The sequence below is a fragment of the Mirounga leonina genome, unplaced genomic scaffold, assembly GCF_011800145.1.
Source record: "Mirounga leonina isolate KUSES-001 unplaced genomic scaffold, KU_Mleo_1.0 Mir_128, whole genome shotgun sequence".
NCBI lineage: Eukaryota > Metazoa > Chordata > Mammalia > Carnivora > Phocidae > Mirounga > Mirounga leonina.
The window spans coordinates 8862681-8887898 of NW_023270320.1; the positions used below are offsets into that span (position 1 = coordinate 8862681).

At 35.5% G+C, this 25218-nt stretch overlaps 1 protein-coding gene across 1 annotated transcript in view; it reads right to left on the reverse strand.

Moving 5' to 3' along the window:
• The window catches only part of UNC5D (unc-5 netrin receptor D), a 559949-nt gene that overhangs the window by 353889 nt on the left and 180842 nt on the right, over positions 1-25218 (reverse strand). The window lies entirely within an intron of this gene.

Below are 25218 nucleotides of genomic sequence, written 5' to 3' on the forward strand. Positions count from 1 at the left end.
GGTCCAGTAATGATATTGTCCAGTAATGATGACAATTATCACCAATGTGGAAAGAGAAAGTTTTGAGTCTCCCTACTAATGGATGCTAATCACTAGGACTTAAAGGGGAACAGAATTTGTCACCCCAAAATATGCCTCTTTGGCATATCAATTATCTTGAATTGAAGGTATTTAACAAACAGTCTGTGCAAGAAGGACCCTCTGACCTTCCTTTGTTGCCCTGAAATAAATCTTCCACGTGCAACGTACCCTCCCTGTACCAATCATATCCAAAAATAGTTGTCAAGACCAACCTCCAAGAGCATATTGCCTATATTTTCTTCTAGGAGCTTTACGGTTTCAGGTTTTGCATTCAAGTCTTTAATGTATTTTGAGTTAATTTTTGTGAAAGATATAAAATAGGGGTCTAATTTTATTCTTTTGCATGTGAATATTCAGTTTTCCCACCACTATTCATTGAAAAGACTATCCTTTCTCCATTGAATATTCTTGGTTCCCTTGTCAAATATTAGTCGATTGTATATGTATGGCTTTACTTCTGGGCTCCCAATTCTATTCCATTGGTTGATGTGTCTATATTTATGTTAGCAGTACACTGATTTAGTAGTAACTACAGATTTGTAGTCAAGTTTGGACCCGGAAGTGTGATGCTTTCGACTATGTTCTTCTTCCTCAAGACTGCTTTGGCTGTTCAGAATCTTTTTGTGATTCCATTTGGATTCTAGGATCATTTGTTCTATTTCTGTGAAAAATGCTATTGGAATTTTGATAGAGATTGTGCCCAATCTATGGATGGCTTTGAGTAGTAGAGACATCTTAACAATACTAATTCTTGTGATGCATGAACACAAAATATCTTTCGCCTTATTGTGTCTTCTTTAACTTCTTTCATCAAAGTCATTTTCAGTATACAGATTTTCATCTTCATTAAATTTATTTCTAAATATTTTATTGTTTTGGATGCTATCATAAATAAGATCATTTTCTTTATTTCTTTTTCAGATATCTCACTGTTCATGTATAGAAATGCAACTGATTTTTGTATGTTGATTTCGTATCTTGCAACTTTACTGAATTTGTTTATTAGTTCTGAGGAGCTGAATTTCTAATAGCTTCCAGGTGCTGCTGATGTTGCCTGCCCCCCATCCACAATTTAAGTAGCACTGATTTAGAGGGTATGAACTTAGAGAGCAAGGAATTTGGGTCAAGTGAAGTCTATCTTGGAAAGTAATTAGAGCTGGGGGGTAAGCATTTACTAAGGAACAATAAGATTATTTTTCAGCTTTCCAAACATCCCATCATCACCGCCACCATCATCATCACCGTATTTAAGGCAAATGAACTAATCCTTCACTTAAATCCTTTCCTTAAGACAATCTTTAAAATATTCTTTTAATAGTCCCAAAAATACAATAACAAAACTCCAGTGGTCAAAAAGCATATGGAACAACACCAGCCTAATCCGATGGGGGCAGAATGGAATGGCATTGCTCTTTAGCAATGCTTTTGTTTTCCTTCCTTCCTTCTTTCTTTACTCTAGGCCAGCCTCTTTATTAAAAGAGATTAATTTCAAATTGATGACAAAATGTGTCGCTGCTGGAGCTAAAAATTCCACAAGGAGCAAGAGGGGAGGTGGAAGGAGGGGGAGATTTTGGAGAATGTTGGAAAAGAGCCTCAAAAATGGCAGGATTTTTGGAGGGAAAATTTCTGAAACTTTCAGACAGAGGAGTATTATTTCCTGATAGAATATTGTTGAATTTCCCAGAAGTTCTCCTGTGACTGGTTTAAGACCGTAATTATAGCAGCAGACTCCGAAGGAGAAGATGCAGATAAAAGAGGAAAGATACAGAGGAAAGAGGAGCTAGATTTGCTGAAATTCGCCACCCTAGGTGGGGAGGAGAGAATAATAAGTCCTCCAAGGTAATACTTCCTCTCCATGCAAAGGCAGTACCTTTATGATACACACAAGTCAGCTCACCCAAACCATCTTCTGTTTTCATGGCAACTGCCCAAGTATTGGGCACCATTGCCTAACAGACACGATTTTAAGTACTATAAATGTCATTTACACCTCATAATATCTCCCAGAAAAATACTAGTATTTTCTCCACTTCACGGATGAGGTAAGAGGCTCAGAAAGGCTAAATGACTTGAAGGTCAAAAAGTCATACATGTTAGTAGAAGGATTCAAATGGTTTCAAAGCCTGGACTCTCACACCTGTGCTCTCCTAGGCCCGTTCCTCTAAGCAGCTGATGAGAAGTGTGTAATCACAACCTACCAGCTATAATGAGAACCTCCCGCAGCTGGCCACCAAACAGCCGGAGATCTGTCCCTGGGCAAGTACCCTGACCTCTTGGAATGCCACATTCTTCCTATGTAAAATGGAATTTCATCAATTCAATAAGCATTTAGTAGATATTTAGGTTTTGTGATAAGTGTCTTACCAGTAAACACTCAGCTATTCCACTTCTCGGCCACAGAACCTTAGGCAACTTTCTTCCCCTCTGTGCCATGGTGACAAATAAGAATATTTACTTCCCAGAGTTTTTATACAAACTAAATGAGCTATTCCACAGAGGCCACTTAGAACAGCCTGGCTGGTACAAAGTAACCAGGGTAACGATGATGGTGGTGATGACAATCACTGTGCTACCTGGTACCCATACCTGCCCCCAAACCTCCCGGTCTCCCCGTAAAGGTAAAAGAGATTCACGCTCCTAAAGGCAGAAGTAGTAGCTGTGCACAGATATTAATCCCCATACAGTCATTCAGAAACTTATAAGAATTATGTTTACTGGAGGCCGGGTAGTGGTTGGGGAAGAAAAGCCAACTGAGTCTGGACTTACCAAGTGCCGGAGGGTGGCCCAGGGATGGGGAGCTGGGGAGCTATGCTCTGAAGCCAATGGAAGAAGCGGATAAGTGTCGATGTATACATCACTTAGCCAGGTGAGAAATTGTACATATAAATGATACAGTTTGACCCCAGGATAAAAACATCGCCCATAGCTAGAGTGACTTTGTAATTTCTCATCCAAATTGAGACACTAAATGTGAACAGAGGGAGGTAACATTATTACAATGGACTGAGAAGTATAAATGAGACTTTTAGGGGCGCCTGGGTGGCCCAGTCAGTTAAGTGTCTGCCTTCGGCTCGGGTCATGATCCTGGGGTCCTGGGATCAAGCCCTGCATTGAGCTCCCTGCTCACTTCCACCTCTCCCTCATGCTCACTTTCTCTCTCAAATAACTAAATAAATAATCTTTTAAAAAAATGAGATTTTAGCCACAATTCCCCCCTTCCTTTGATATCAAAATTACTAAGTTGAAATTATCCTTTTCCTAGAGTCAACAAAGATCATTCTCATAAGATTTGGATTATCTTGGGGACTTGGTATTCAGATACAGTTCTAGAAGAAAGCATGATTTAGTTGAAAGAACAGAAACCTGGAAGACAAAGAGACCTAAATTCAAGATGGTTCACGCCAGAAATGTCTATCCTATAATTTCTGTTGCCGTTGACCCTCCTAAGGCTAGGATTACTTAAGACAATTTCTCTAGCTCTGGTATGATTTTAGCAGATGAATGGATTTGGGAAAAGTATGTGTGTATGTGTGTGTGTTTGTAATGCATGTGTATGTGATGATGAACACACACACACACATACACACACACACATTCTATGTGTCATATCAAAGGGGAAAAGAAAATCAATTAGGTCCTTCCACAAAGACCAGGGGAAAATCTGCAACAGACTGATTACTTTCCAGGAGGTAAACATTCTCTAAACATTTTGAGTAATCTCAGATTGAATGTGCTTCCAAACCGAAATTAGCCGAGTACCCCAAAGAGTTTATCACTTGGTTTAGGAGGAAGAACTAGCAGCATGTACAAAGGGTATGAAGAGAAGCATAAAAGCAAGCACTAACACACACACAATTCAATAGGACAGAAGGGAACATAGGGAACTTGATATTTGTTCCCCTAAGGACTGCAAACCTAGGGTGTTCTGTCAGAAGAATGAACACTCAGAGATAGGTCAAGAAAAGGTACCCTCCAGAAGCGTACTTATCACGTGTCACAGTTCATAATGTACGTAATTATTGAGTCACTATGCTAGAAGCCTGAAACTACTATGTCAATTAAACTTCAATTAAAAATAAAGACAAATTGCCCCTGAACAGTGGATAAGAATATCAAATTATCTTATTAGGCTATATCAAATAATTTCATTTTTTTCAACCAAAATACATGTTTAAAAATGAGTCAGAAAAAGTACATAGAAAAATAAATATCATCAGCTTCTATATTAGAAGCAGTGAAGAAAGTGGCCCTTTCTTATGTGCCTCTTCTAAGAGGATCAACATAGAACTTACAAATCCTGCTTCCATTGCCATGATGAAAGGCGATCAGCTACTTCTACCTGATACATCACCTTCAGATACATTAACATATAGACTTCCATATGTAAATCTAATTCTATATAACATCCCAGGTGTTAAATTTATGGCAACAATCAGACCTGAAGGGAATGACTTCAGAAAGCACCATTTCATTAAAGAGAAATCTTACGCCTTTAACCACAATTTGTTAGAAAAAAGAGTTCTTTCTAGTGTGAAGCTATAACCATCAGCAGGAAAATATCTGGAGCAGAAATAATACAGTGCCTTTCTTCTTGATTAGAACTAGATATTTATCACATTCTCATTGGCATCCATAATCTATCTTTTGAGAATCACCAAGGAACTAAAGCCACCAACATCATTTACCCCAAGCTGCATCGAGACAGAATAAGAACATGCCTCTTCTATTTAGTATCTGGCTGGGAGCTTTTTCCCATTTGTTCCCATCTGAGCATGCCAGCTTCTGTGGCTTACTTCCGCCTGCCAGCAGTAATTTAGTGATCTGTTGAGACTAACTCCTGCTGAATCATCTCCATGCTTCTCCCCTGGATACAGCACCTCATTGTCATACACAGCAAACTGACTCAAGGCACAGAAGTTGGTATATGCTCCAAGAAAGAAACTGCAATAGGTACATATTTTACAGGAGTCCTTAGCATTTCCTTCTTGGTACCAAGGAATACATCATGCTTAGTCAAATAAATAGGGTTATTTGGTTTTGAGCACCCACCGATAGAAAAAGCTCAGGAGGTACGGTATGGTATAAAGAACATGTATGAATATATAGTCTAAGACCGTGTGGGGTCAACTCTCTTTTTTCCCAGTTACTAGTTTTAAATTCAGAGGGAAGTTAATTAACCTCTCTGAGCCTAATGGTCCTCATTATAAAATGGTGTCATAATGTCTGTAATAGATGTTAAGATACTTAAGCATAGTGGTGTGTGTGTGTGTGTGTGTGTGTACTAATATGTGATAAACAGAGCTTTAATTTACAACCAAGGGTAGTTACTTGTCTGAATTGGGTTGGTTCTCATATAATCTAAAGGATACAGTAGCTACTAAAACACTCCAGTTACCTTTATCTCTGATCAACAAAAGAGATTTTTATTAAATAGCATAAAAGATTTTTGAAATGGAGTTTCACTGGCAAATTTAGTGGTGCAATTTCAAATTGTGTGGATAGGCTAGAAATGTTACACATTTCCTTGCATGAACTTGTTATACAAAGTCTTTACCTTTGAAATGGAACCTGAGATTTGGTTTTTAAACAGCCTTGAATCTCACCACTATTACAGAAGATTCTGATTATGAAGGCCAATTATATATAATATTAAATAATTCTTGCCTGTAGAATAACTTCTGCAATTTTTTTATACAACTTATGGGTAGAACTCTTAAAAGAACAGACCTCTGGATATTGCTGTTCAGCTAACATGATTATGACTAATTTCATACTTTCATTTCCATAAATATTTGTATTTGTAGCAAGGTTTGGATCAAAATATACTTTGGCATATGACAGCAAGGTTATCAAGAAATATACATGTAAATGTTCCTACCTTCAATGACTGTTCATTAAAAAACAAAGCAAAACAACAATAAAATAGCACAAAAAACACTTAATTATGAAAAACAAATTTGGTTCCATCCATTTACAAAACATAGAAAAATAAGTAAAAATAATAACATTATATTTTACTGGGATCCACTGTATTTTACTGGGATTTTACAGTCTCTTCAATAAATGACATAGGATCCACAGGATAGACAGGCTATGGTAACGACAACAGGTAATGTTATGTACCTGGTACACAGACAACACTAAGAAAGTAGGATGTTAATATTGTGAAAATCAAATAGGACCTAGATTCAGAATTTTATTGGCACATGGCTGGGTCCCTAATTGAAGAATCTCTCCTTCTTATTGCTTGTTCCCTTTTTGATGTTAGATGAATGATTATGATAAGTGATCAAAAACTGGATTCTGTTAAATATGGCATTGATTCACCTTTGCCTCTCACAGGCAATACCTAGTATAGACTTTTCAGTCAGCATCTCTCATTAACCTATTCTGTTGCCCTATACTGGCCTAAACAGCTGCCCTACTATATATCTCAATATAAAACATGCTGAAATGTGAAGACATGTAAATTCTGACATCAATATAAAAAGAGATATAAATTGTGGCATCAATAACATAAAATGTGGGAAAGTGGAGTAAAAGTATGGCGTATTTATATATGAATGAAGTTAAGTAGTTGTCATATTAAAATAGACTGTTATAACTATAAGATACTTATGTAAATCCCATGATAATTGCAAAGAAAAATCCTGTAGTAGATACACAAAAGAGAAAGAAAAAAAATCAGAGCCAACTGCCACAAAAATATTAACAAATCTTTATTCAATACAGTACTAGAAGTAATAGTCACAAGCAATCAAACAAGAAAAGGAAATAAAAGGCACCTGATTGGTAAGAATGAAATAAAACTGTTACTATTTGTAGATGACATGATATTATACATAGAAAACCCTCAAGACTCTATGAAAAAAAAAATTTAGAACTAAAGAATGAATTCAGTAAAATTGTAGAATACAAAATTAATATAGAGAAATCTGTTGTTTCTATACACTAATGATGAACTATCAGAAAGAGAAAGTAAAACAGTCCCATTTATGAGCATATCAAAAGAATAAAATACCTAGGAAAAAATTTAACAAAGGAGGTGAAAAACCTGTACTCTGAAACCTATCAAACACTGAGGAAAGAAATTGAAGATGACCACAAATAAACAGAAAGATAGATCATGCTCATGGATTAGAAAAAATATTGTTGAAATGCCCATATAACCCAAGGCAATTTACAGATCCAATGTAGTCCCTATCAAACTACCAATGACTTTACAGAACTAGAATAATCTTAAAATATATATAGAACCACAAAGACCCCAAATATCCAAAGCAATCTTTTTTTTTTTTTAAAGATTTTATTTATTTGACAGAGACACAGCAAGAAAGGGAACACAAGCAGGGGGAGTAGAGGAGGACAAGCAGGTTTCCCACGGAACAGGGAGCCCAATGAGGGGCTCGATCCCAGGACCCTGGGCTGAAGGCAGATGCTTAAAGACTGAGCCACCCAGGCATCCCAAAGCAAAGCAATCTTGAGAAAGAACAAACCTGGAGGTATCATGTTCCCAGATTTGAAACTATACTACAAAGCTATAGTAATTAAAACAATATGGCACTGGTACAAAAAGAGACACACAGATCAACAGAGCAGAAAAGAGAACTAAGAAATAAACTCATGCTTAATTAGTTAATTAATCAATGACAAAGGAGGCAGGAACATACAATAAAGAAAAAACAGTCTCTTCAATAAATGACATAAAAAAAACTGGACAGCTACAAGAAAAGGGATGAAACTGGACCACCTTCTAACACCATATACAAAAATAAACTCAAAAGGGAGTAAAGACCTAAATGTAAGACCTGAAACCATAAAACTCCTAAAAGAAAACATAGGTAGGAAACACTTGGACAAAAGTTTTAGCAATGTGTTTTTGGGACTGTCTCTGCAGGCAAGGGTAACAACAGCAAAAGTAAACAATTGGAACTACATCAAACTAAAGCAGCACTTACATAAGAAGGAAACCATCAACAAAACAAATGCAACCTACTGAATGGGAGGAGATATTTGCAAATGATACATCCAATAAGAATATCCAAATATATAAAGAAGAACTCATACAACTCAGCACCAAAACCCTAAAAAATCTGATTAAAAAATGGACAGAAGACCTAAACAGACATTTTTCCAAAGACATCCAGATGGCCAGCAGACACATGAAAAGATGCTCAATATCACTAATCATCAGGGAAATGCAAATCAAAACCATAATGAGATATCACCTAACACCTTTCAGAACAGCTAGTATCAAAATGATAAGAAATAATAAGTGTTGGCAAGAATGTGGAGAAAAGGAAACCCTTGTGCACTATTAGTGGAAAAGTAAATTGTTATAGCCATTATGGAAAATAGTGTGGAAGTTACCCAGAAATTAAAAATAGGGGCACCTGGGTAGGCTCAGTTGGTTAAGCAACAGCCTTCGGCTCAGGTCATGATCCTGGAGTTCCAGGATCGAGTCCTGCATTGGACTCCCTGCTCAGTGGGGAGTCTGCTTCTCCCTCTGACCCTCCTCCCTCTCATGCTCTCTCTCTATCATTCTCTCTCTCTCAATAAATAAATAAAAATCTTTTTAAAAAATTAAAAATAGAAGTATTATATAATCAGCAATTCTACTTCTAGGTATTTATTCAAAGAAAACAAAAACACTAACTGAGAAGATATATGCACCTTTATGTTCACTGCAGCATTATTTACAATAGTCAAGATAAGAAAATAAACTAAGTGCCCATCAACAGATGAATGGATAATAATGTGACATACACACACACACACACACACACACACACACATTGGAATATTACTCAGCCATAAAAAAATGAAATACTTCATTTTGCAGCAACATGGATGGATCTAGAGAAGGTATTGTACTAAGTGAAATAAGTCAGACTGAGAAAGGCAAATATCCTTACATATAGAATCTAAAAAATAAAACAAAAAATGGAAAAAAAACCTTATAAACACAGAGAACAAAATGGTGGTTGCTAGAGGGAAAGAGGTTGGAAAATGGGTGAAACTGGTGAAGGAGGTTGAGAGGTACAAACATCCAGTTACAAAACAAATAATTTGCAGGGATGTAAAGTATAGTATAGGAAATAAAGACAGTAATATGGTAATAACTCTGTATGGTGACAGATGGTAACTAGTTTTATCTTGGTGATCATTGTGTTATATATAAAAATGTCAAACCACTACATTGTACACCTGAAAAGACTTGAACACCCCACTTTTAATAATGGATAGATCATCCAGACAGTTAATAAGAGTGGACTTAACACTATTGATCAAATGGACCCAACAGACATACACAGAACATTCCATTTTTTTGAAAATTTTATTTATTTATTTGAGAGGTGGGGGGAGGAACAGAGAGGGAGGGAGAAGCAGACTCCCCACTGAGCAGGGAGCCCGACATGGGGCCCAATCTTAGGACCCTGGGATCATGACCTGAGCCGAAAGCAGACACCTAACCGACTGAGCCACCCAGGTGCCCCAGAACATTCCTTCAAATAGCAGCAAAATACATTTTTTTCTAAAATGCACAAGGAATATTCTCTAAGACATATCATATGTTAGGATACAAAAGAGTCTTAAATTTAAAAGATCATATCAAATATATTTTTCCAGCCACAATGGTATGAAGGTTGAAATCAAGATCAGAAGGAAAAATTGGAAAATCCATAAGTATGTATAAATTAAACAACACACTCCTGAACATCCAATAGATCAAACAATAAATCAAGGGAAATCAAAAAATATCTTAATACAAACAAAAATGGAAACACAACACGCCAAAACATATAGGATGCAGCAAAAGCAATGTTGAAGGAAGTGTACAGTGATAAACAACTGCATTCATATTAAAGAATGATCTCAAACACCCTAACTTTATACCTCAAAGAACTAAAAATAAAAGAATAAACAAAACCCACATTTAGCCAAGGAAATAATATAGATCAAAGCAGAAATAAAATAGAGATAAGAAAAGTAACAGAAAATATTAAGAAATCTAGGATTTGCTTTTTTTTTAAAGGATAAAGAAAATTGATAAACTCTTTCTTTTAAAGGATTTTATTTATTTATTTGTCAGACAGAGAGAGAGAGAGAGCACAAGCAGGGGGAATGGCAGGCAGAGGGAGAAGCAGGCTCCCCACTGAGCAGGGAGTCTGATGCAGGACTCAATCCCAGAACTCCGGGATCACGACCTGAGCTGAAGGCAGACGCCCAACCGACTGAGCCACCTAGGTGCCCCAAATTCATAAACTCTTAACTACACTAAGAAAAATGAGAATAAAAAATTAAACAAAATTATAAGTGAAGAAGAGACATTACAAATGATACCACAAACAAAGATAACTTAGAAGAAATGGATAAAGTCCTAGAAATATAAAACTTACCAAGACTGAATCATGAAGTAACAGAAAATCTAAACAGATCAATAATGAGAAGGAGATTGAATCAGTAATCAAAATCTCCCCACAAAGTACAAACAAATAAACAAACAAACAAAAAACAGGAGCAGATGGCTTCACAAATGAATTTTATCCAACACTGGAAGAAGAATGAATGCCAGTCTTGCTCAAACTTTTCCAAATATTGAAGAGGAATGACACATTCAAACTCATTCTATTAATCCAGCATTACTCTGATACCAAAGTCATACAAAGACACTGCAAGAAAAGAAAACTATAGGCCAATTTCCCTAATGAACATATATGCAAACACCCTCAACAAAATGCTAGGGCACCAAGTTCAAAAGTTCACTAAAAGGATCACACAAAATTATCCATTGGCATTTATCCCTGGGATGCTAGGATGGTTTGACATACACAAATCCATAAATGTGATATACCACATTAATAGAATGAAAAAGAAAAAATCATATGATTACATCAGTAGATATAAAAAGCATTTGACAAAACATCTTTTCATAATAAAAACTCTCAATAAATTAGATCTAGAAGGAATGTACTCAAACATAATAAAGGTTATAATGACAAGCCCATAGATAATATCCTACTCAACAAGGAGCTGAAAGTTTTTCCTATAAAATCAAGAATAAGACAAGAATGCCCACTCCCATCACTTCTATTCAACCTAGTAGTGGAAATCCTAGCCAATTAGGTAAGAATAAGAAATAAAATACACTCAAATCAGAAAGGAAATCTTTGCTTACAAGATGATGTGATTTTTTATATAGAAAACCCTGAAGACTCCATCAAAAAACTTTTTGAGCTGATAAATTAATTCAGTAAAGTTGTGGGATACAAAATCAACATACAGAAATCAGTTGTGTTTTTATACACTAACAATGAACCATTTGAAAAAGAAATTAAGAAAACAATCCTGTTTATAATACAACTGAAAAAAATAAAATACTTAGGCATAAATTCAGCCAAGAAGGAAGGGAAAAATGAAGGGGGGGAAATCGGAGGGGGAGACCAACCATGAGAGACTATGGACTCTGAGAAACAAACTGAGGGTTCTAGAGGGGAGGGGGGTGGGGGATGGGTTAGCTCGGTGATGGGTATTAAAGAGGGCACGTATTGAATGGTGCACTGAGTGTTATACGCAAACAATGAATCATGGAACACTACATCAAAAACTAATGATGTGATGTATGGTGATTAACATAATAAAATAAAATAAAATAAATTTAGCCAAGAAGGTGAAAGATCTGTACACTGAAAACCACAAAACATCGATGAAAGAAATTGAACAAGACACAAATAAATGGAAAGATATCTCATATTCATAAACTGGAAAAATTAGTATTGTTAAAATATCCATACTATCCAAAGTGTTCTACAGAGTCAAGGCAATTCCTATCAAAATTTCAGTGGCATTTTGATAGCAGGAGAAAAAAACAATCCTACAAGAACACAAATATCCAAAGCAATCCTGAGCAAGAAGAAACAAATTTGGAGGCATCACATTTCCTGAGTTCAAATTATATTATAAAGCTACAAAACATACTTCAGAGATATCGCAGGCTCAGTTCTGAACCACTGCGATAAAATGAATATGGCAATAAAGCGAGTTAAATGAATTTTCTGGTCTCCCAATGCATATAAAATTTATGTTTACACTATACTGTTGGTCTATTAAGTATGTAATAACATTATTTCTTAAAAAAATGTGTATATCTTAATTAAAAATATTTAATTGCTAAAAAAATGTTAACCATCATCTGAGCTTTCAGCAAGTTATAATCATTCATCAAGATCATCATGATAAATATAATAATTAAAAAGTTTGAAATATTGTAAGAATTTCCAAAATGTCACACACAGACACAAAGTGAGCAAGTGTTATTGGAAAAATGGTGCTGATAGACTTGCTCAGTGCCAGATTGCCACAGACCTTCAGTCTGTGAGAGCGCAGTACCTGAAGCACAATAAAACAAAGCACAATAAAATGAGGCTTGCCTATAGTAATCCAAATAGTACGGTATTGGAATAAAAACAGACATATTGATCCGTGGAACACAATAGAGAGCCCAGAAATAAACCCATGCTTTCATGGTCAATTAGTTTTGTTAGAGATTCCAAAAATATACAACGGAGAAAGGACTCTCTCTTCAATAAATGTTACTGAGAAAACTAGACATCCACATACAAAAGAATGAAATCGGCCTCCTGTTCTACACCATACACAAAAATCAACTCAAAGCGGATTAAAGACTTAATGTAAGACTTGAAACTGTAAAACTCCTAGAGGAAAACCTAAGGAAAAGGCACCTTGACATTGGACATGGTAATGATTTTTTAGATCTAACCCCCAAAGCACAGACAACAAAAAGAAAAATAAACAAGTGGCACTACATCAAACTAAAAAACTTCTTCATAGCAAAGGAAATAATCAACAAAATAAAAAGTCAACCAATGGAATAGGAGAAAATAGTTGCAAGCCATGTATCTGATAAGAAGTTATATCCAAAATATATAAGGAACTCGTACAACTCAATAGCAAAAAAACAAATGACCCAATTAACAAATAAAAAGAGAATGTGAATGGACATTTCTCCAAAGAAGACATACAAATGGCCATCAGGTATACAAAAGGGTGCTCAAGATCATTAATCATTAGGAAAATGCAGTTCAAAACCATAATGAGATATCACCTCACATCTATTAGGATGGTTATTATTAAAAAATCAAAACATATCAAGTATGGGCAAGGATGTGGAGAAAAGCACATCCTGTCTACTGTTGGTGGGAATGTAAATCAGTACAGCTATTATAGAAATCAGCATGGCTCTTACTCAACAGAACTAACATATGATTCAACAATCTCACTTTTGATTATTGATACAAAGGAATTGAAATCAGGATCCAAAAGAGGTGTCTGCACTGCTGGGCCCATTGCTGTGTTATTCACAATAGCCAAGATCAGCCTATATGTCTAGTGAAGGATGAACAGATAAAGAAAATGTGGTATACACGTACAATGGAATATTATTTGGCCCTAAAAAAGGAAGAAATTATGCCATCTGGAGAGAGTTTCTGATACTTTGATTCAGGCAGGAAGTCAGTAAAGGGGGTAGATTATTCCTCTCCTCAGCACAGCAAAGTGTCCTAGGGAAAGACACTTTCCATCGCTAGAAAAGCATCCGACTCTTGGTTTCAGCTCAGGTCATGATCTCAGGGTCCTGGGACCTGAGTCCAGCATCGGGCTCCCCGCTCAGCGGGGAGTCTGCTGGAGTTACTCTCTCTCTTTCAGTCTCCCTCTACCCCTTTCCCCGCTCTCTTGCTCTTTCTCTCTCAAATAAATAAATAAATCTTGAAAAAAAAAAGATGCACACTCAAACTCACATATACAATATATTAATAATAATGGAGGAATGCAAGGAAACAGTAGTGATGAATACATCTGTGGTCTTGCTGTCAGTGTTGATTTCACGGGTTGGTCTCATCATCAGTGATGATACTTATCCCCTCACACATCAGGTTTATAGGATAAATATGTACAGTGTTTTTTACATGTTACTCACAACTCAATAAGGTGGTTGAAAAAATAAAGATCTTTTGGTACAAGAAAACCAAATGTCATGGCAGAGAATGGGGAGTTAGGTACACCCACAGGAAACTGCATGCCCCGAAGACCTGCAAATCTTCCACCAGCCAACATTTTAGAAAACATCTAAACAGCAGACCTTTACTAAACATAGTTAAGGGAATAGATAATATCTGTTCCTTGCTTCATCTTAGAACATTAATAGTCTGCTCATGGAGATAGGATCACCATGTATGAATCACCGAACAATGTATTTGAAAACACATGAATCAAGGACAGTATTAGGAAGACAAAAATAGCACTCATTAATCAAAGAGTATATACAAATTAATTTATGACAAACGTTTTATGTGGCAGAGTTGTTTAGGGAAGATAAAAATTGTGAACAGCAACTAACATTTGCATAGCACTTCCACGTGCATTAATAGTCTTTGTCTTTAATCAAGACAAGAGCAGCCAGGGAAGGCTGTGTGGAGAAAGTGCTCTGAAGTTCTGTGTGGTTCAAGTTTAACAAAGGGCCTGAATGCATCAGAAAGCCCCAACAGAAGTAGTCACTATATACTATGTGTCTATCTGGACACAAGCTCAAATTTAAATACACACACAACAGAAAACACAAAAATCTTAAAATTCATGTTTTATTTTTATTTTTTTCCTGATAAGGCATGCTTCATGAAAAGCTGCCAGAAGTGGATGTATTTTCTGAGAGACACAGGCTGACTGAGTTTGGAAGAACGCACTCTCTAACAGTGATTTGTGTTCTTGTGATATGCTCCAATGATGCACAGGGGACTCTAAAATGAGACCATCCACACACATTCATAGGGCTTTTAGGATCTTAGATAAGCCCAGATGGCAATGCTTAGTTTCTTACCTATGAAGAAACATTTCTCCAAAACAAAAGGATGGAGTTAGTGAGAGCCACCAGGGGCCTATTGCTACTGCTCAGCAATACAGGTCACCAGAGTGATAGAGTTGAACTTGCGGACAATTGTGGAAAGGAAACAGCGGGGATCAGTGAGCACATGGTGGGGGTGGGGGGGCACGCACTAAATCTGAACGTACCTGCTTGGTGACCTTTAGATCCCTATATAGTACAACTGAATACATCTTCTTATAACTGCAAATAATTTTCCTATCTCCTTCCATTTACTTTTAAAACATGAATTATGCCAGCTGGAGAGTTTCTGATACTTTGATTCAGGCAGGAAGTCAGTAAAGGGAGTAGATTAGTCCTCTCCTCAGCACAGCAAAGTGTCCTAGGAAAAGACACTTTCCATCGCTAGAAAACGACACTCTTCCTCTGAATGACAGGGAATTCAGACAGAGTTTTGTCCAACCACTCCACTGTAGGTAGCAAAAAGGAAGCCTGAGAGATTAGGAAGTTGCTGTTTCACAGCCTCAAGAGACTTCTGCTAAAACAGGCATTCATTAAGTCAGAGACACAGCGTTCTAAACCAGACAATGGTTCTTAAACTTGCCCAAGTAGTGAAACACTTGCAATTTTTGATTTGGGGAGAAAGCATGAAATACTGATACTGCTCACTCATTTGTTTTGTCATCTATTGCAGCCCACTGGCAGACAGGAGCAGTAAACACCAAAGGGTGAAAACATCGATCTCAGACAAACTGTCAATTGAGAATATCCCAACCATACTCAAGTTTCCTGCAAATTAAGAAAAGGCTACTCTCATGCTATTTTATGAAAAGCGGCACACACCGGACCTGCTTGCAGAATGCAGCCACGTGCTGGGGCACGATGATAATTACTATGTACTGGAAGCCTATCGGGTAGGCAGCAGTATCTTTAGTACTTTTCAAATCTTTCAAACAATCTGTGAGGTGGGTATTATTATCCACATTATGAGATCTAGAAAGAGGGCTCAGATCGCTTTAAAAACTCGCATTTACTCACTCAGCTTGGCAAAATGAATATTTGGACCAGAGCTCTCTAATTCATTAGGCAGATTTCCAGCCTCTGTATCTGTCTTGCCCTCCACAGAGGTTCCTTTTTCTGCATATAGTTTTATCCCTGTTGTCTCTGAAGGGAGATCTGTACCTGACATTTCCCTCTACCCTCATGCCCTAATTATGGTAAATGGGCTTCTGATAACTATAAACTGATATCCCAAATTCTCTAGCACTGGTTTTCTACCTCGCAGTTCTTGATTGTTCATTCACTAGAGTTTTAACCTAAACTTCGACCTTATATTTTAGTTCTTGGAACTTGCTGCAGATTTTGCCAAAGCAAATTATGTGAAAGCCAGGATCAACACAAATCTTCCGCTAAAGGTGGTTTGTTTGTCTTACATTACATAGTCTTTGATACACATATATATATATATACACATACACACACACACACACACATATATATACATATATCACCAAATATAGTAATCCTTGAAAGCATCTGTGAATTAAAGGCATTTATAGTTTCCTATATACAAGGTGACCACACATCTTTGTCTAGACCAGACCTGATTTCATGTTGACTGTCCTGGATAATTAGTAATATGCCCCCATTTAACTCTCAACGGGCTCTGTTTGAACAATAAACTTTAAGGTTATCCCAATCATGTGCACTATTGAGACATTGTGAAGGTACGCCTCCAACAACTTAATTTTATTTTTCCATGAGTTTAAAAATGTAGCTAACCTTATTCCCATTATATAAGTGAGCTAAATGAAAATTAGAGAGCTTAAAATATCTGAATCAAAGACAGATGTAACTAAACAGAGGGAAAATTCAAACCCAAGTCTGTCTGAAGCAAGACTCCAGGCAGTCCTCTTCTGTATCATACTGTTCTCCAGAAGGCTTTCCTAAGAGCCTCTAGAACACCTGCTTGTCTGTCTGCCTGTCCAACAGTCCATGTATTTTTCCAACATAGATGGAAAGTGGCTTATAATCAGACATAAAATATACCAAGATAACATAAATCTGAAGAAATGGGAATACAAATACTAGAAAACAGAGACTTAAAATGGAGCCAGATAGAACTATAATATCGAATTATTTAACATATAATAAATAATTGAGAGAGAAAGCTAATCAGTTTATAAACCAAGTAACACTAAGAGCAGAAAAAAACATCAACTGATATGAAGAAACCTGTTGCAGGTACTAAGTCCAAAAAGCAGCAAACCAATTCACCTAGGAGCACTCATAAAAGGGACAATACATCCGATGAACAAAAATCACAACAACATCTTTACGATAAACCTAGGAAATTTTTAAAGGTCTCTTTTCTATAGTGTCCTCTGTTATTGGCTAGTGGCACCACTCCAAAGCACAATTCAGGAGAGAGGGAGTGAGTGTGGAGAAAACAGACTGATTTCACAGGAAGCAAATAAAATATAATTCAGGTATGTGAATGTTATAGTTGTGCTTAATTCTGGAATAGATATTAGCACATTTAATGGGTATTCATCAGGCAATCGTCTACCGATGTTGTTTCATTCAGCGTAACATTGACAGATACAGGAAGAAATGCCTATGTCTTGTCAGAAGAGAAATTTGCTGACCATTCTACACAGGTCAAAGGACTTATATATATTTTTTCATTGTAGCTTTATATTAGACATGTATCATCTGCTCATTCCATGCTACAGAGAAAATTTAATACATTGAGAAATCAATAAGTCAATGTATGGGGCAAAATATGATGGTTTTCAAGGAAATACTAGTCATACCATATGTTTAGATTTTTATAATGAAAGTGATAAATGCAATATCCATCCTAAGAACTTGAGAGCATACTTTGTCCCTCAGAATAACCAAACATGGAAATGAGATGTTTTAATGAAGTTTCATTATAATAGTAAATTGAGCATCCCAGTATTGCTATTAAAGATGCATTGGAAATAGTTTATAGAATACTTTCCTTTATTCCCCAATGTAGAAACATATGCCAATTAGCACTAAATGTTTCATTTTAAAGAAATGCTCTAAAAAAAAAAAAAAAGCCTACAGCCTTTTTAAACTGGACCACAGTAAGAATTCTGACTTTAAGTATTTATTCCTTTCAAGTTATAGTCTCTAATGAGTTCAGGACTTATCAGAAACCTTTGCCTCCTGATCAAATGAACACATTCTGATTCTCTCCTCTTGTGACTCCTAAATGGAGTTTTTATTAGCATTTACATGGTAAAATCCAATGTTAGTTCCAAAGACTTCTAGATGAGTTCCTCAGTCAACAAAACTGAATGCCAATTGCTGAAAATACCAGAAACTTTCTCAGCTAAATATATGGGTTTTGGTGTCAAGAGTAGTTTTTGAGTACAGAAAAGGCTATTCAGAGTTTTCCTTTAGTTTCTGTTATAAAATTCAGTTTTTTAAAAATGTGTAAGCTCAAACTCTTTCTTAAATTTTTAAACTAAATGAATCAATGTGCTATTTACAAATCTAATAAACTTATTTTAAGGGTGCTGTGAATAATGTTTGCTTTCATTATAAATTTAAACATCTTCAAACATTTGAAACTGCATTTATACATTTAAAATTTTGTTATAGGCCTTAGTGAGTAATTAAATTACTGTTAGAATCAATATATTTAAACTATAATGCAAAGAAATGAAAAATTTATAAATGAAGTGTTCCAATAATGTTTACAAGCTTACTAAGACTCAATTTAAAATCATGGTTCCAAATTAATTATTCAAATTATAAATTTGGATAATTAAGTTAGAATTGGAGTAACAGGCAAATTTATTTTTCTATTAGTTCAAATATTCTTAAATATTATAACCACAAGTTTTTATAATATTAATACAATGAGATCAATGTTCCCTTTACTTCATGTTAAAACTTTTTTTTTTAAAGATTTTTTTTTTTTTATTTGAGAGAGAATGAGATAGAGAGAGAGCATGAGAGGGGGGAGGGTCAGAGGGAGAAGCAGACTCCCCGCCAAGCAGGGAGCCCGATGCGGGACTCGATCCCGGAACTCCAGGATCATGACCTGAGCCGAAGGCAGTCGCTCAACCAACTGAGCCACCCAGGAGTCCCATGTTAAAACTTTTTAAGATTTAACAAATGCTCACTCCCAAAGAAGTAAGTATTTCAGCTCCCACAATGTAACCTTCCAAAGTAACTTTGGAGTTAATTTCTCCGTGTTCTACAACTCCCAAAATGACCAGAAATTCAAGCTAACAGGCTGACTGCATTTTCAACAGTTATCCTGGGAGGAAAGTCTGAATATGATTATAGGTTCCAGTCAATAACCAAAAAGATGCAGGTTCCAACATCTGAAATTCAAGTTTTACAGTGTATCTCCCAAACCACAACTAACTTAGATATCCCAGTGGGCTGAATTTTACATTTCTTTGGCCCTTAAGACAAATTTCCACTTAATCACCAAAGAAGGTTTTTTTCTCTATATAGATTTTTGCACTGTTTTATATGCTTAGAAACATTATAATGATATATCTAATTGGATTAGGGTTAACACATGGCTCTGTTGTACTATTTGCTTACAACTTTCATGGTCATTCTACCTATAACCTCCAGTTCTCAGAAAGTGAAGGATTTCTGTATTACCAAATCCTTCACATTTTAGATGGCAATTCCTTTTTTCCAGCTTTCCCCAGAAATGAGTGGAAGAAATTACCAAAATTTAAGAATGAAGACAGAGAATGTTTTCATACTATGATAAAGTTATACAATAGCTTCTCCTCTTATTCCTGAAGTGAAATGCAATCCTTAATGTCTGCATTAGTATGGGGATCATATTTAATTCTTCATAAGTATTCTTGAATTAATCTGTTTATTATGTTAAGACATTCAAAACAAATTGCAGACGGTCATATAGGAAATAAAGATGAAATGATTTGGAGAAACTCCCATACAATCAAATAAAAGATCATTGTTTTCAACCCCTTTGAATCATTGAACCCCTTTCAGAAAAATCATACTCCACAATTGTTCTAGTCTTAAAGGGTGCTAAACAATTAAAAAAAAATAGCACTAGCTAATGTAAAAAAACTCTCTCTCTCTCACACACACACACGCACACACACACACACACAACTTAAATAATAACAGACCAAGGGCTGATTCCCATCTTGTCATTAATAATCCACAGAATCATTGCCCTGGGTCTATCATTTGCCAAAGAATATATTTTAACTGTTAGAACATAAATTATAGTGTTTTTTTTAATGAAACTTGATCTAGCAAAGAACTTTCATGACAGTTTTCAGGCACCCAACTTGCTTTTAAATTTTGGTATCTTTAGAAATACAATCTTCCTAATGAATGGTATATGAACTACTTCTAAATTAAATGTAGCACTGTAGTAGTAACTCAAGATTTATAGTAAGTGAATAATAAATATGCAAGGAGGAAGAGGAGGGAGAAATGAAGAGGAGGAAGAAAAATGTTAATTTTATTTCTGGGAAACAGTTTCTTTTTTTTTTTTTTAGATTTTATTTATTCATTTGCGAGAGAGAGAGAGAGAGGGAGCACACAAGCAGGGGGAGAGGCAGAGGGAGGGAGAAGCAGATTCCCTGCTGAGCTGGGAGCTGGGCATGAGGCTGGATCCCAGGACATGGAGACCATGACCCGAGCCAAAGGCAGACACTTAACCATCTGAACCACCCAGGGCCCCTCTGGGAAACAGATTCTTATCAAAAACATTAATACTGTGCAAAAAAGTTGAAAGCATATATTCTACATTTCCATATCAGAAGTTAAAAAGAGATTGTTTCTCTTGTTACATATACATAGCTATAACGTAAAATCAAAATAATTTAAAAACCATTACCTCTTTCAACAGCTCCCCAAATAAAAAAAATTTTCATTTCAGAGCAATTCTAAGGCAATAATTGATACTTTTTAAAACCCAAGATTAAACCACTGGTTCTTATTAGTAGAACTTACTATATTTCCACTAAGATGTTACCAAATTTATTTCTGTATTTCAGTATAATGGATGAGCTAATATATAAAAATCCATATGAAATTGATTAGATTTAATTTAATGTCAAGTCCATCATAAGATTTCATAAAATTCACCAGACTTTTCAATAAAGGCTAAAATTCTTACTTTCCTCAATTAAGTAATAGATTTTAGTGTTTTTTTTTTTATTTGTGAGAGAGAGAATGAGAGAGAGCACGAGAGGGAGGAGGGTCAGAGGGAGAAGCAGACTCCCTGCTGAGCAGGGAGCCCAATGTGGGACTCGATCCCGGGACTCCAGGATCATGACCTGAGCCGAAGGCAGTCGCTTAACCAACTGAGCCACCCAGGCGCCCTAGATTTTAGTGTTTTATCCCAAGACTTACCATGTTACATATTCTAACTCCTTAATGAAAAAATGTTACTTTAAAAAGTAAATTACATTCTAAACAAGGTAGGAATAATAAAACATACTGTAAGCATATATCACAAAATAGACTAGGAATCAGAAAAAGATAGCTTGCTAATATCATCACTGAAGTGATAACATTCACTGATATAAATTAGAACATAGGGTGATTATCAGTGAAAATGGTCCTCTTCATTAACATAAAGCTAAGAATTATTTTACATTATAATATTTACAATAGTACTTTCTTCATTCTTATGGCCTCTGAATACTGATGGTTTATAAACCAATTAAAAAGATATAAAAAATAGGGGCGCCTGGGTGGCTCAGTCGTTAAGTGTCTGCCTTCGGCTCAGGTCATGATCCTAGGGTCCTGGGATGGAGCCCCGCATCGGGCTCCTTGCTCTGTGGGAAGCCTGCTTCTCCCTCTTACACTCCCCTTGCTTGTGTTCCCTCTCTCACTGTGTCTCTATCAAACAAATAAATAAAATCTTTTAAAAAAGGTATAAAAATTAATATAAATATATGGTCCATGAATATTCTATTCATTTTTGTTCATATTCTATGCCAGTAAAATATACCACTATTTTTAGCAGTAGTCTTTCACAACAGAATTAAGTAGACTTTTACGATTATGTTTTTGTTGCGGGGTGGATTGATTGAAATTAGTCCATTTAAACTCAGATAAACTACTATTGCTTTCTTTAGGAGTTAGTGAGTTTTTTCTTGCATATTATTGCCACTGTAAGAAAGAAATTTTAGAAAATCCAGATAGAGAATATTCTATATAATTTCAAACTTAATATTGTATTCTTAGTAAATGGACCAAGATTTTGAGATGAAAAGGGAGATTCCTAGGTACCGGTGAACATTACAGACCAGGTAGATCCATATCCTCCTGGACCCTAACCACTGCATTAGATTATTCATCCTATAATTTGATTCTTGCTATTTTTAGAGAAATCTGGCAAACCAATGGAGATTTGTCATCTAAGTCTTCATGCAAAACATAATGAAAATAAATTTTAGCTTTCAGACTCAGCCTTGGAAATCAGTTAAGTATTCAATTTAATAACATAAGAATCTATGCATTAATATGTGTCAACACTATTAACTGTCAAGGACATAATGTTGTATATGACATAGACCTTGACCTCCAGAAATCTCATAAGTTATTTCTGAATATCCTTTCTGTTTGTTTGTTTAACTATAAATTCACTGTTTACCTGTGTAACTATATAAAACTCTCTTTATTAGAGCCTCAAGAAATTAATTGTTCCCGGCACTAGACAAAGTTCCTTGGTCTTGAATGTGACTGCAGATCAAAAGTATTCAGGCAAGACATCCAACTATTTGGCGAACTGAATTGAGAAATTGGAAACCTTTACTCTTATGCAAATATGAAAAATACACAAAATGTGATTTCAGTGCAAGTGAGATAAGGGATGGTTTGTTATTTAACTGACAAGCAACCCACTTTTCCAAGTCTTTCCATTATCAAACACTTTTCTCCTGCTTTTCCACCACCGAGCAGACAACATTAATTTCATAGAATTATGCACTACCCTTGATGCTCTAACCCAAGTGATTCTAGTTGGAATTAAAATATTCAGTATAAAGAGTAATAGTAACAGTAAAAATGGATGGGCCTTTTCAGCACCTTGGATAGTACCGTCAGTATTCAGAACCATAGAGCCAGAAAGGGAGGAACTATTTCATAAAACAAGACAATGAAAATTGGAGATCTTTCAGCTGAGCATTTCCAAAGATTTTCTGATTCATTGAACTGTGTCATAATAATATGCTATATTTTCAAAACTTGGAGGATTAAAAAACTATTTTGGGGAGGGATAGTAATAATAATGATGATGATGATAATGATAATGATAATGATAATTATAGAGGTCTTTCTATGTGCCTGATATGATTTTAAGTATTTTCTGTGGCTAAGCTGGTTAACTCTCCCAATAACACTATGATGTAGTTTGGCATTACTTCCCTTGTTTTATACATAATTACACTGAGATTAAATAACTTCCCCAAGGTCACTCCAGAGACCATGCTCTTAATCATTTTTCTGTGATATAACAAAGAAGAAAGTTTAAGTCAGTATGTTTTTAAGTATTATAACATAAAGTTCCTGGTAACACTCTACTTAAAATTAATCATAACTTACACAGAAAATTGTTTACTTCCTTCCATTGAAAAGTGGCCCATGCTACTTAATTTATTGTAAGAATAATTTATTATTACTATTATTATTTGAGACAAAGCACAAGTTATAAATTATTTTTAATTAAGTATTACATTGTATTGGGTTCGGAAACCAAACACACACTATGAAAATGTAGAGTGAAAAATGTAGAGTCATATGGTATCAAAACTGTACAAAACGTCTTTCATTACCTAATGCTTAGAGTTTTTAGATTTTATTCATAAAAAAAAAGTTTGGCATAAATATAAATGTTTGTGTTTTATTTCTAAATGATGACATAACAGAGTCTTTATACCCCCCAAATGAAAAACCAAACTGATTATAATTTTTACTGTATTTTTCATTCTACTATTGCTTGCCAAAAGCAAAAAAAAATAGGTATTGAAATTTCAAAAGGTAGTTCCAGGACAGATTCAAATGAAATATTAGACTCTACAGAGATGAAAAATATAAGATCAGTAGTTGTCATAGGCTGGGGGCTGGGACAGCGACAAAACACAAAGGGATATTAAGAAACTTTTGTAAGAATGAAAGGGGAGAAATCGGAGGGGGAGACGAACCATGAAAGACTGTGGACTCTGAGAAACAAACTGAGGGTTCTAGAGGGGAGTGGGGAGGGGGTATGGGTTAGCCTTGTGATGGGTATTAAAGAGGGCACGTTCTGCGTGGAGCACTGGGTGTTATGCACAAACAATGAATCATGAAACACTACATCAGAAACTAATGATGTGATGTATGGTGATTAACATAACATAATAATAAAAAAAATTTAAAAAAAGAAACTTTTGGAAGTGATGGAAATGTTCTGTATCTTAATTAGGATGGTGTCAAAACTCATCAAAGAGTAGCTTTAAAATGGATATAGTTTGTTACACATAAATTGTATGTGATGACATAAAATGTACTGTGAAATGGGGGAAAACATTATTTTATACCTTGTAGAATACACTTATGAAACTCATTTGCCCAAGGAATATTTTCAACCTGAAAGGCTAAAATAATGATAATATAAAATATACTGAATATAAAATATTCAAAAAGAATGAGGATTCATTCTTATAGTCTTAGGTCATTAAGTCTTCATGTCTTATAAGACATTAGAGACGCTGTGGCATACATATCTAGAGTTTTGAGATTGACATCGTAAATAAACAGATGTGGTTGAACAAACCCACCTTGGTTTCTACCACAGATAAAACACTATGTTAGTGATACTCTATCCACTGAAATATTCATATGGTAAAACAGGTCACATGGTAAAAAATCTAATCAACTGCTTAATTTATGACCTCAGTTTATTGCTATCTCTGTGAAAAATCTACAGTTCAAAATCACTTGCACAAAGCTCCTTGACCTGTTAAAGACAGTAATGCCCACTGGACCTCCTTCTGTGTTATCAAAAAGTAAGATTTAAAAAGGGGACGAATGCAGCCTTTGAAAAGCACAGTCCATATTCATGCTGACAATCAACTATGATGTGTGTTTTATACGATGTAAATGAAGCATAAAATAGCCAACAGATTTCACTTTCATTGCTACCATATTTTCCATTTAACTAGCAAACTGGGGTAAAGAGATGGATTTCCTCCAGCTTAGCAACA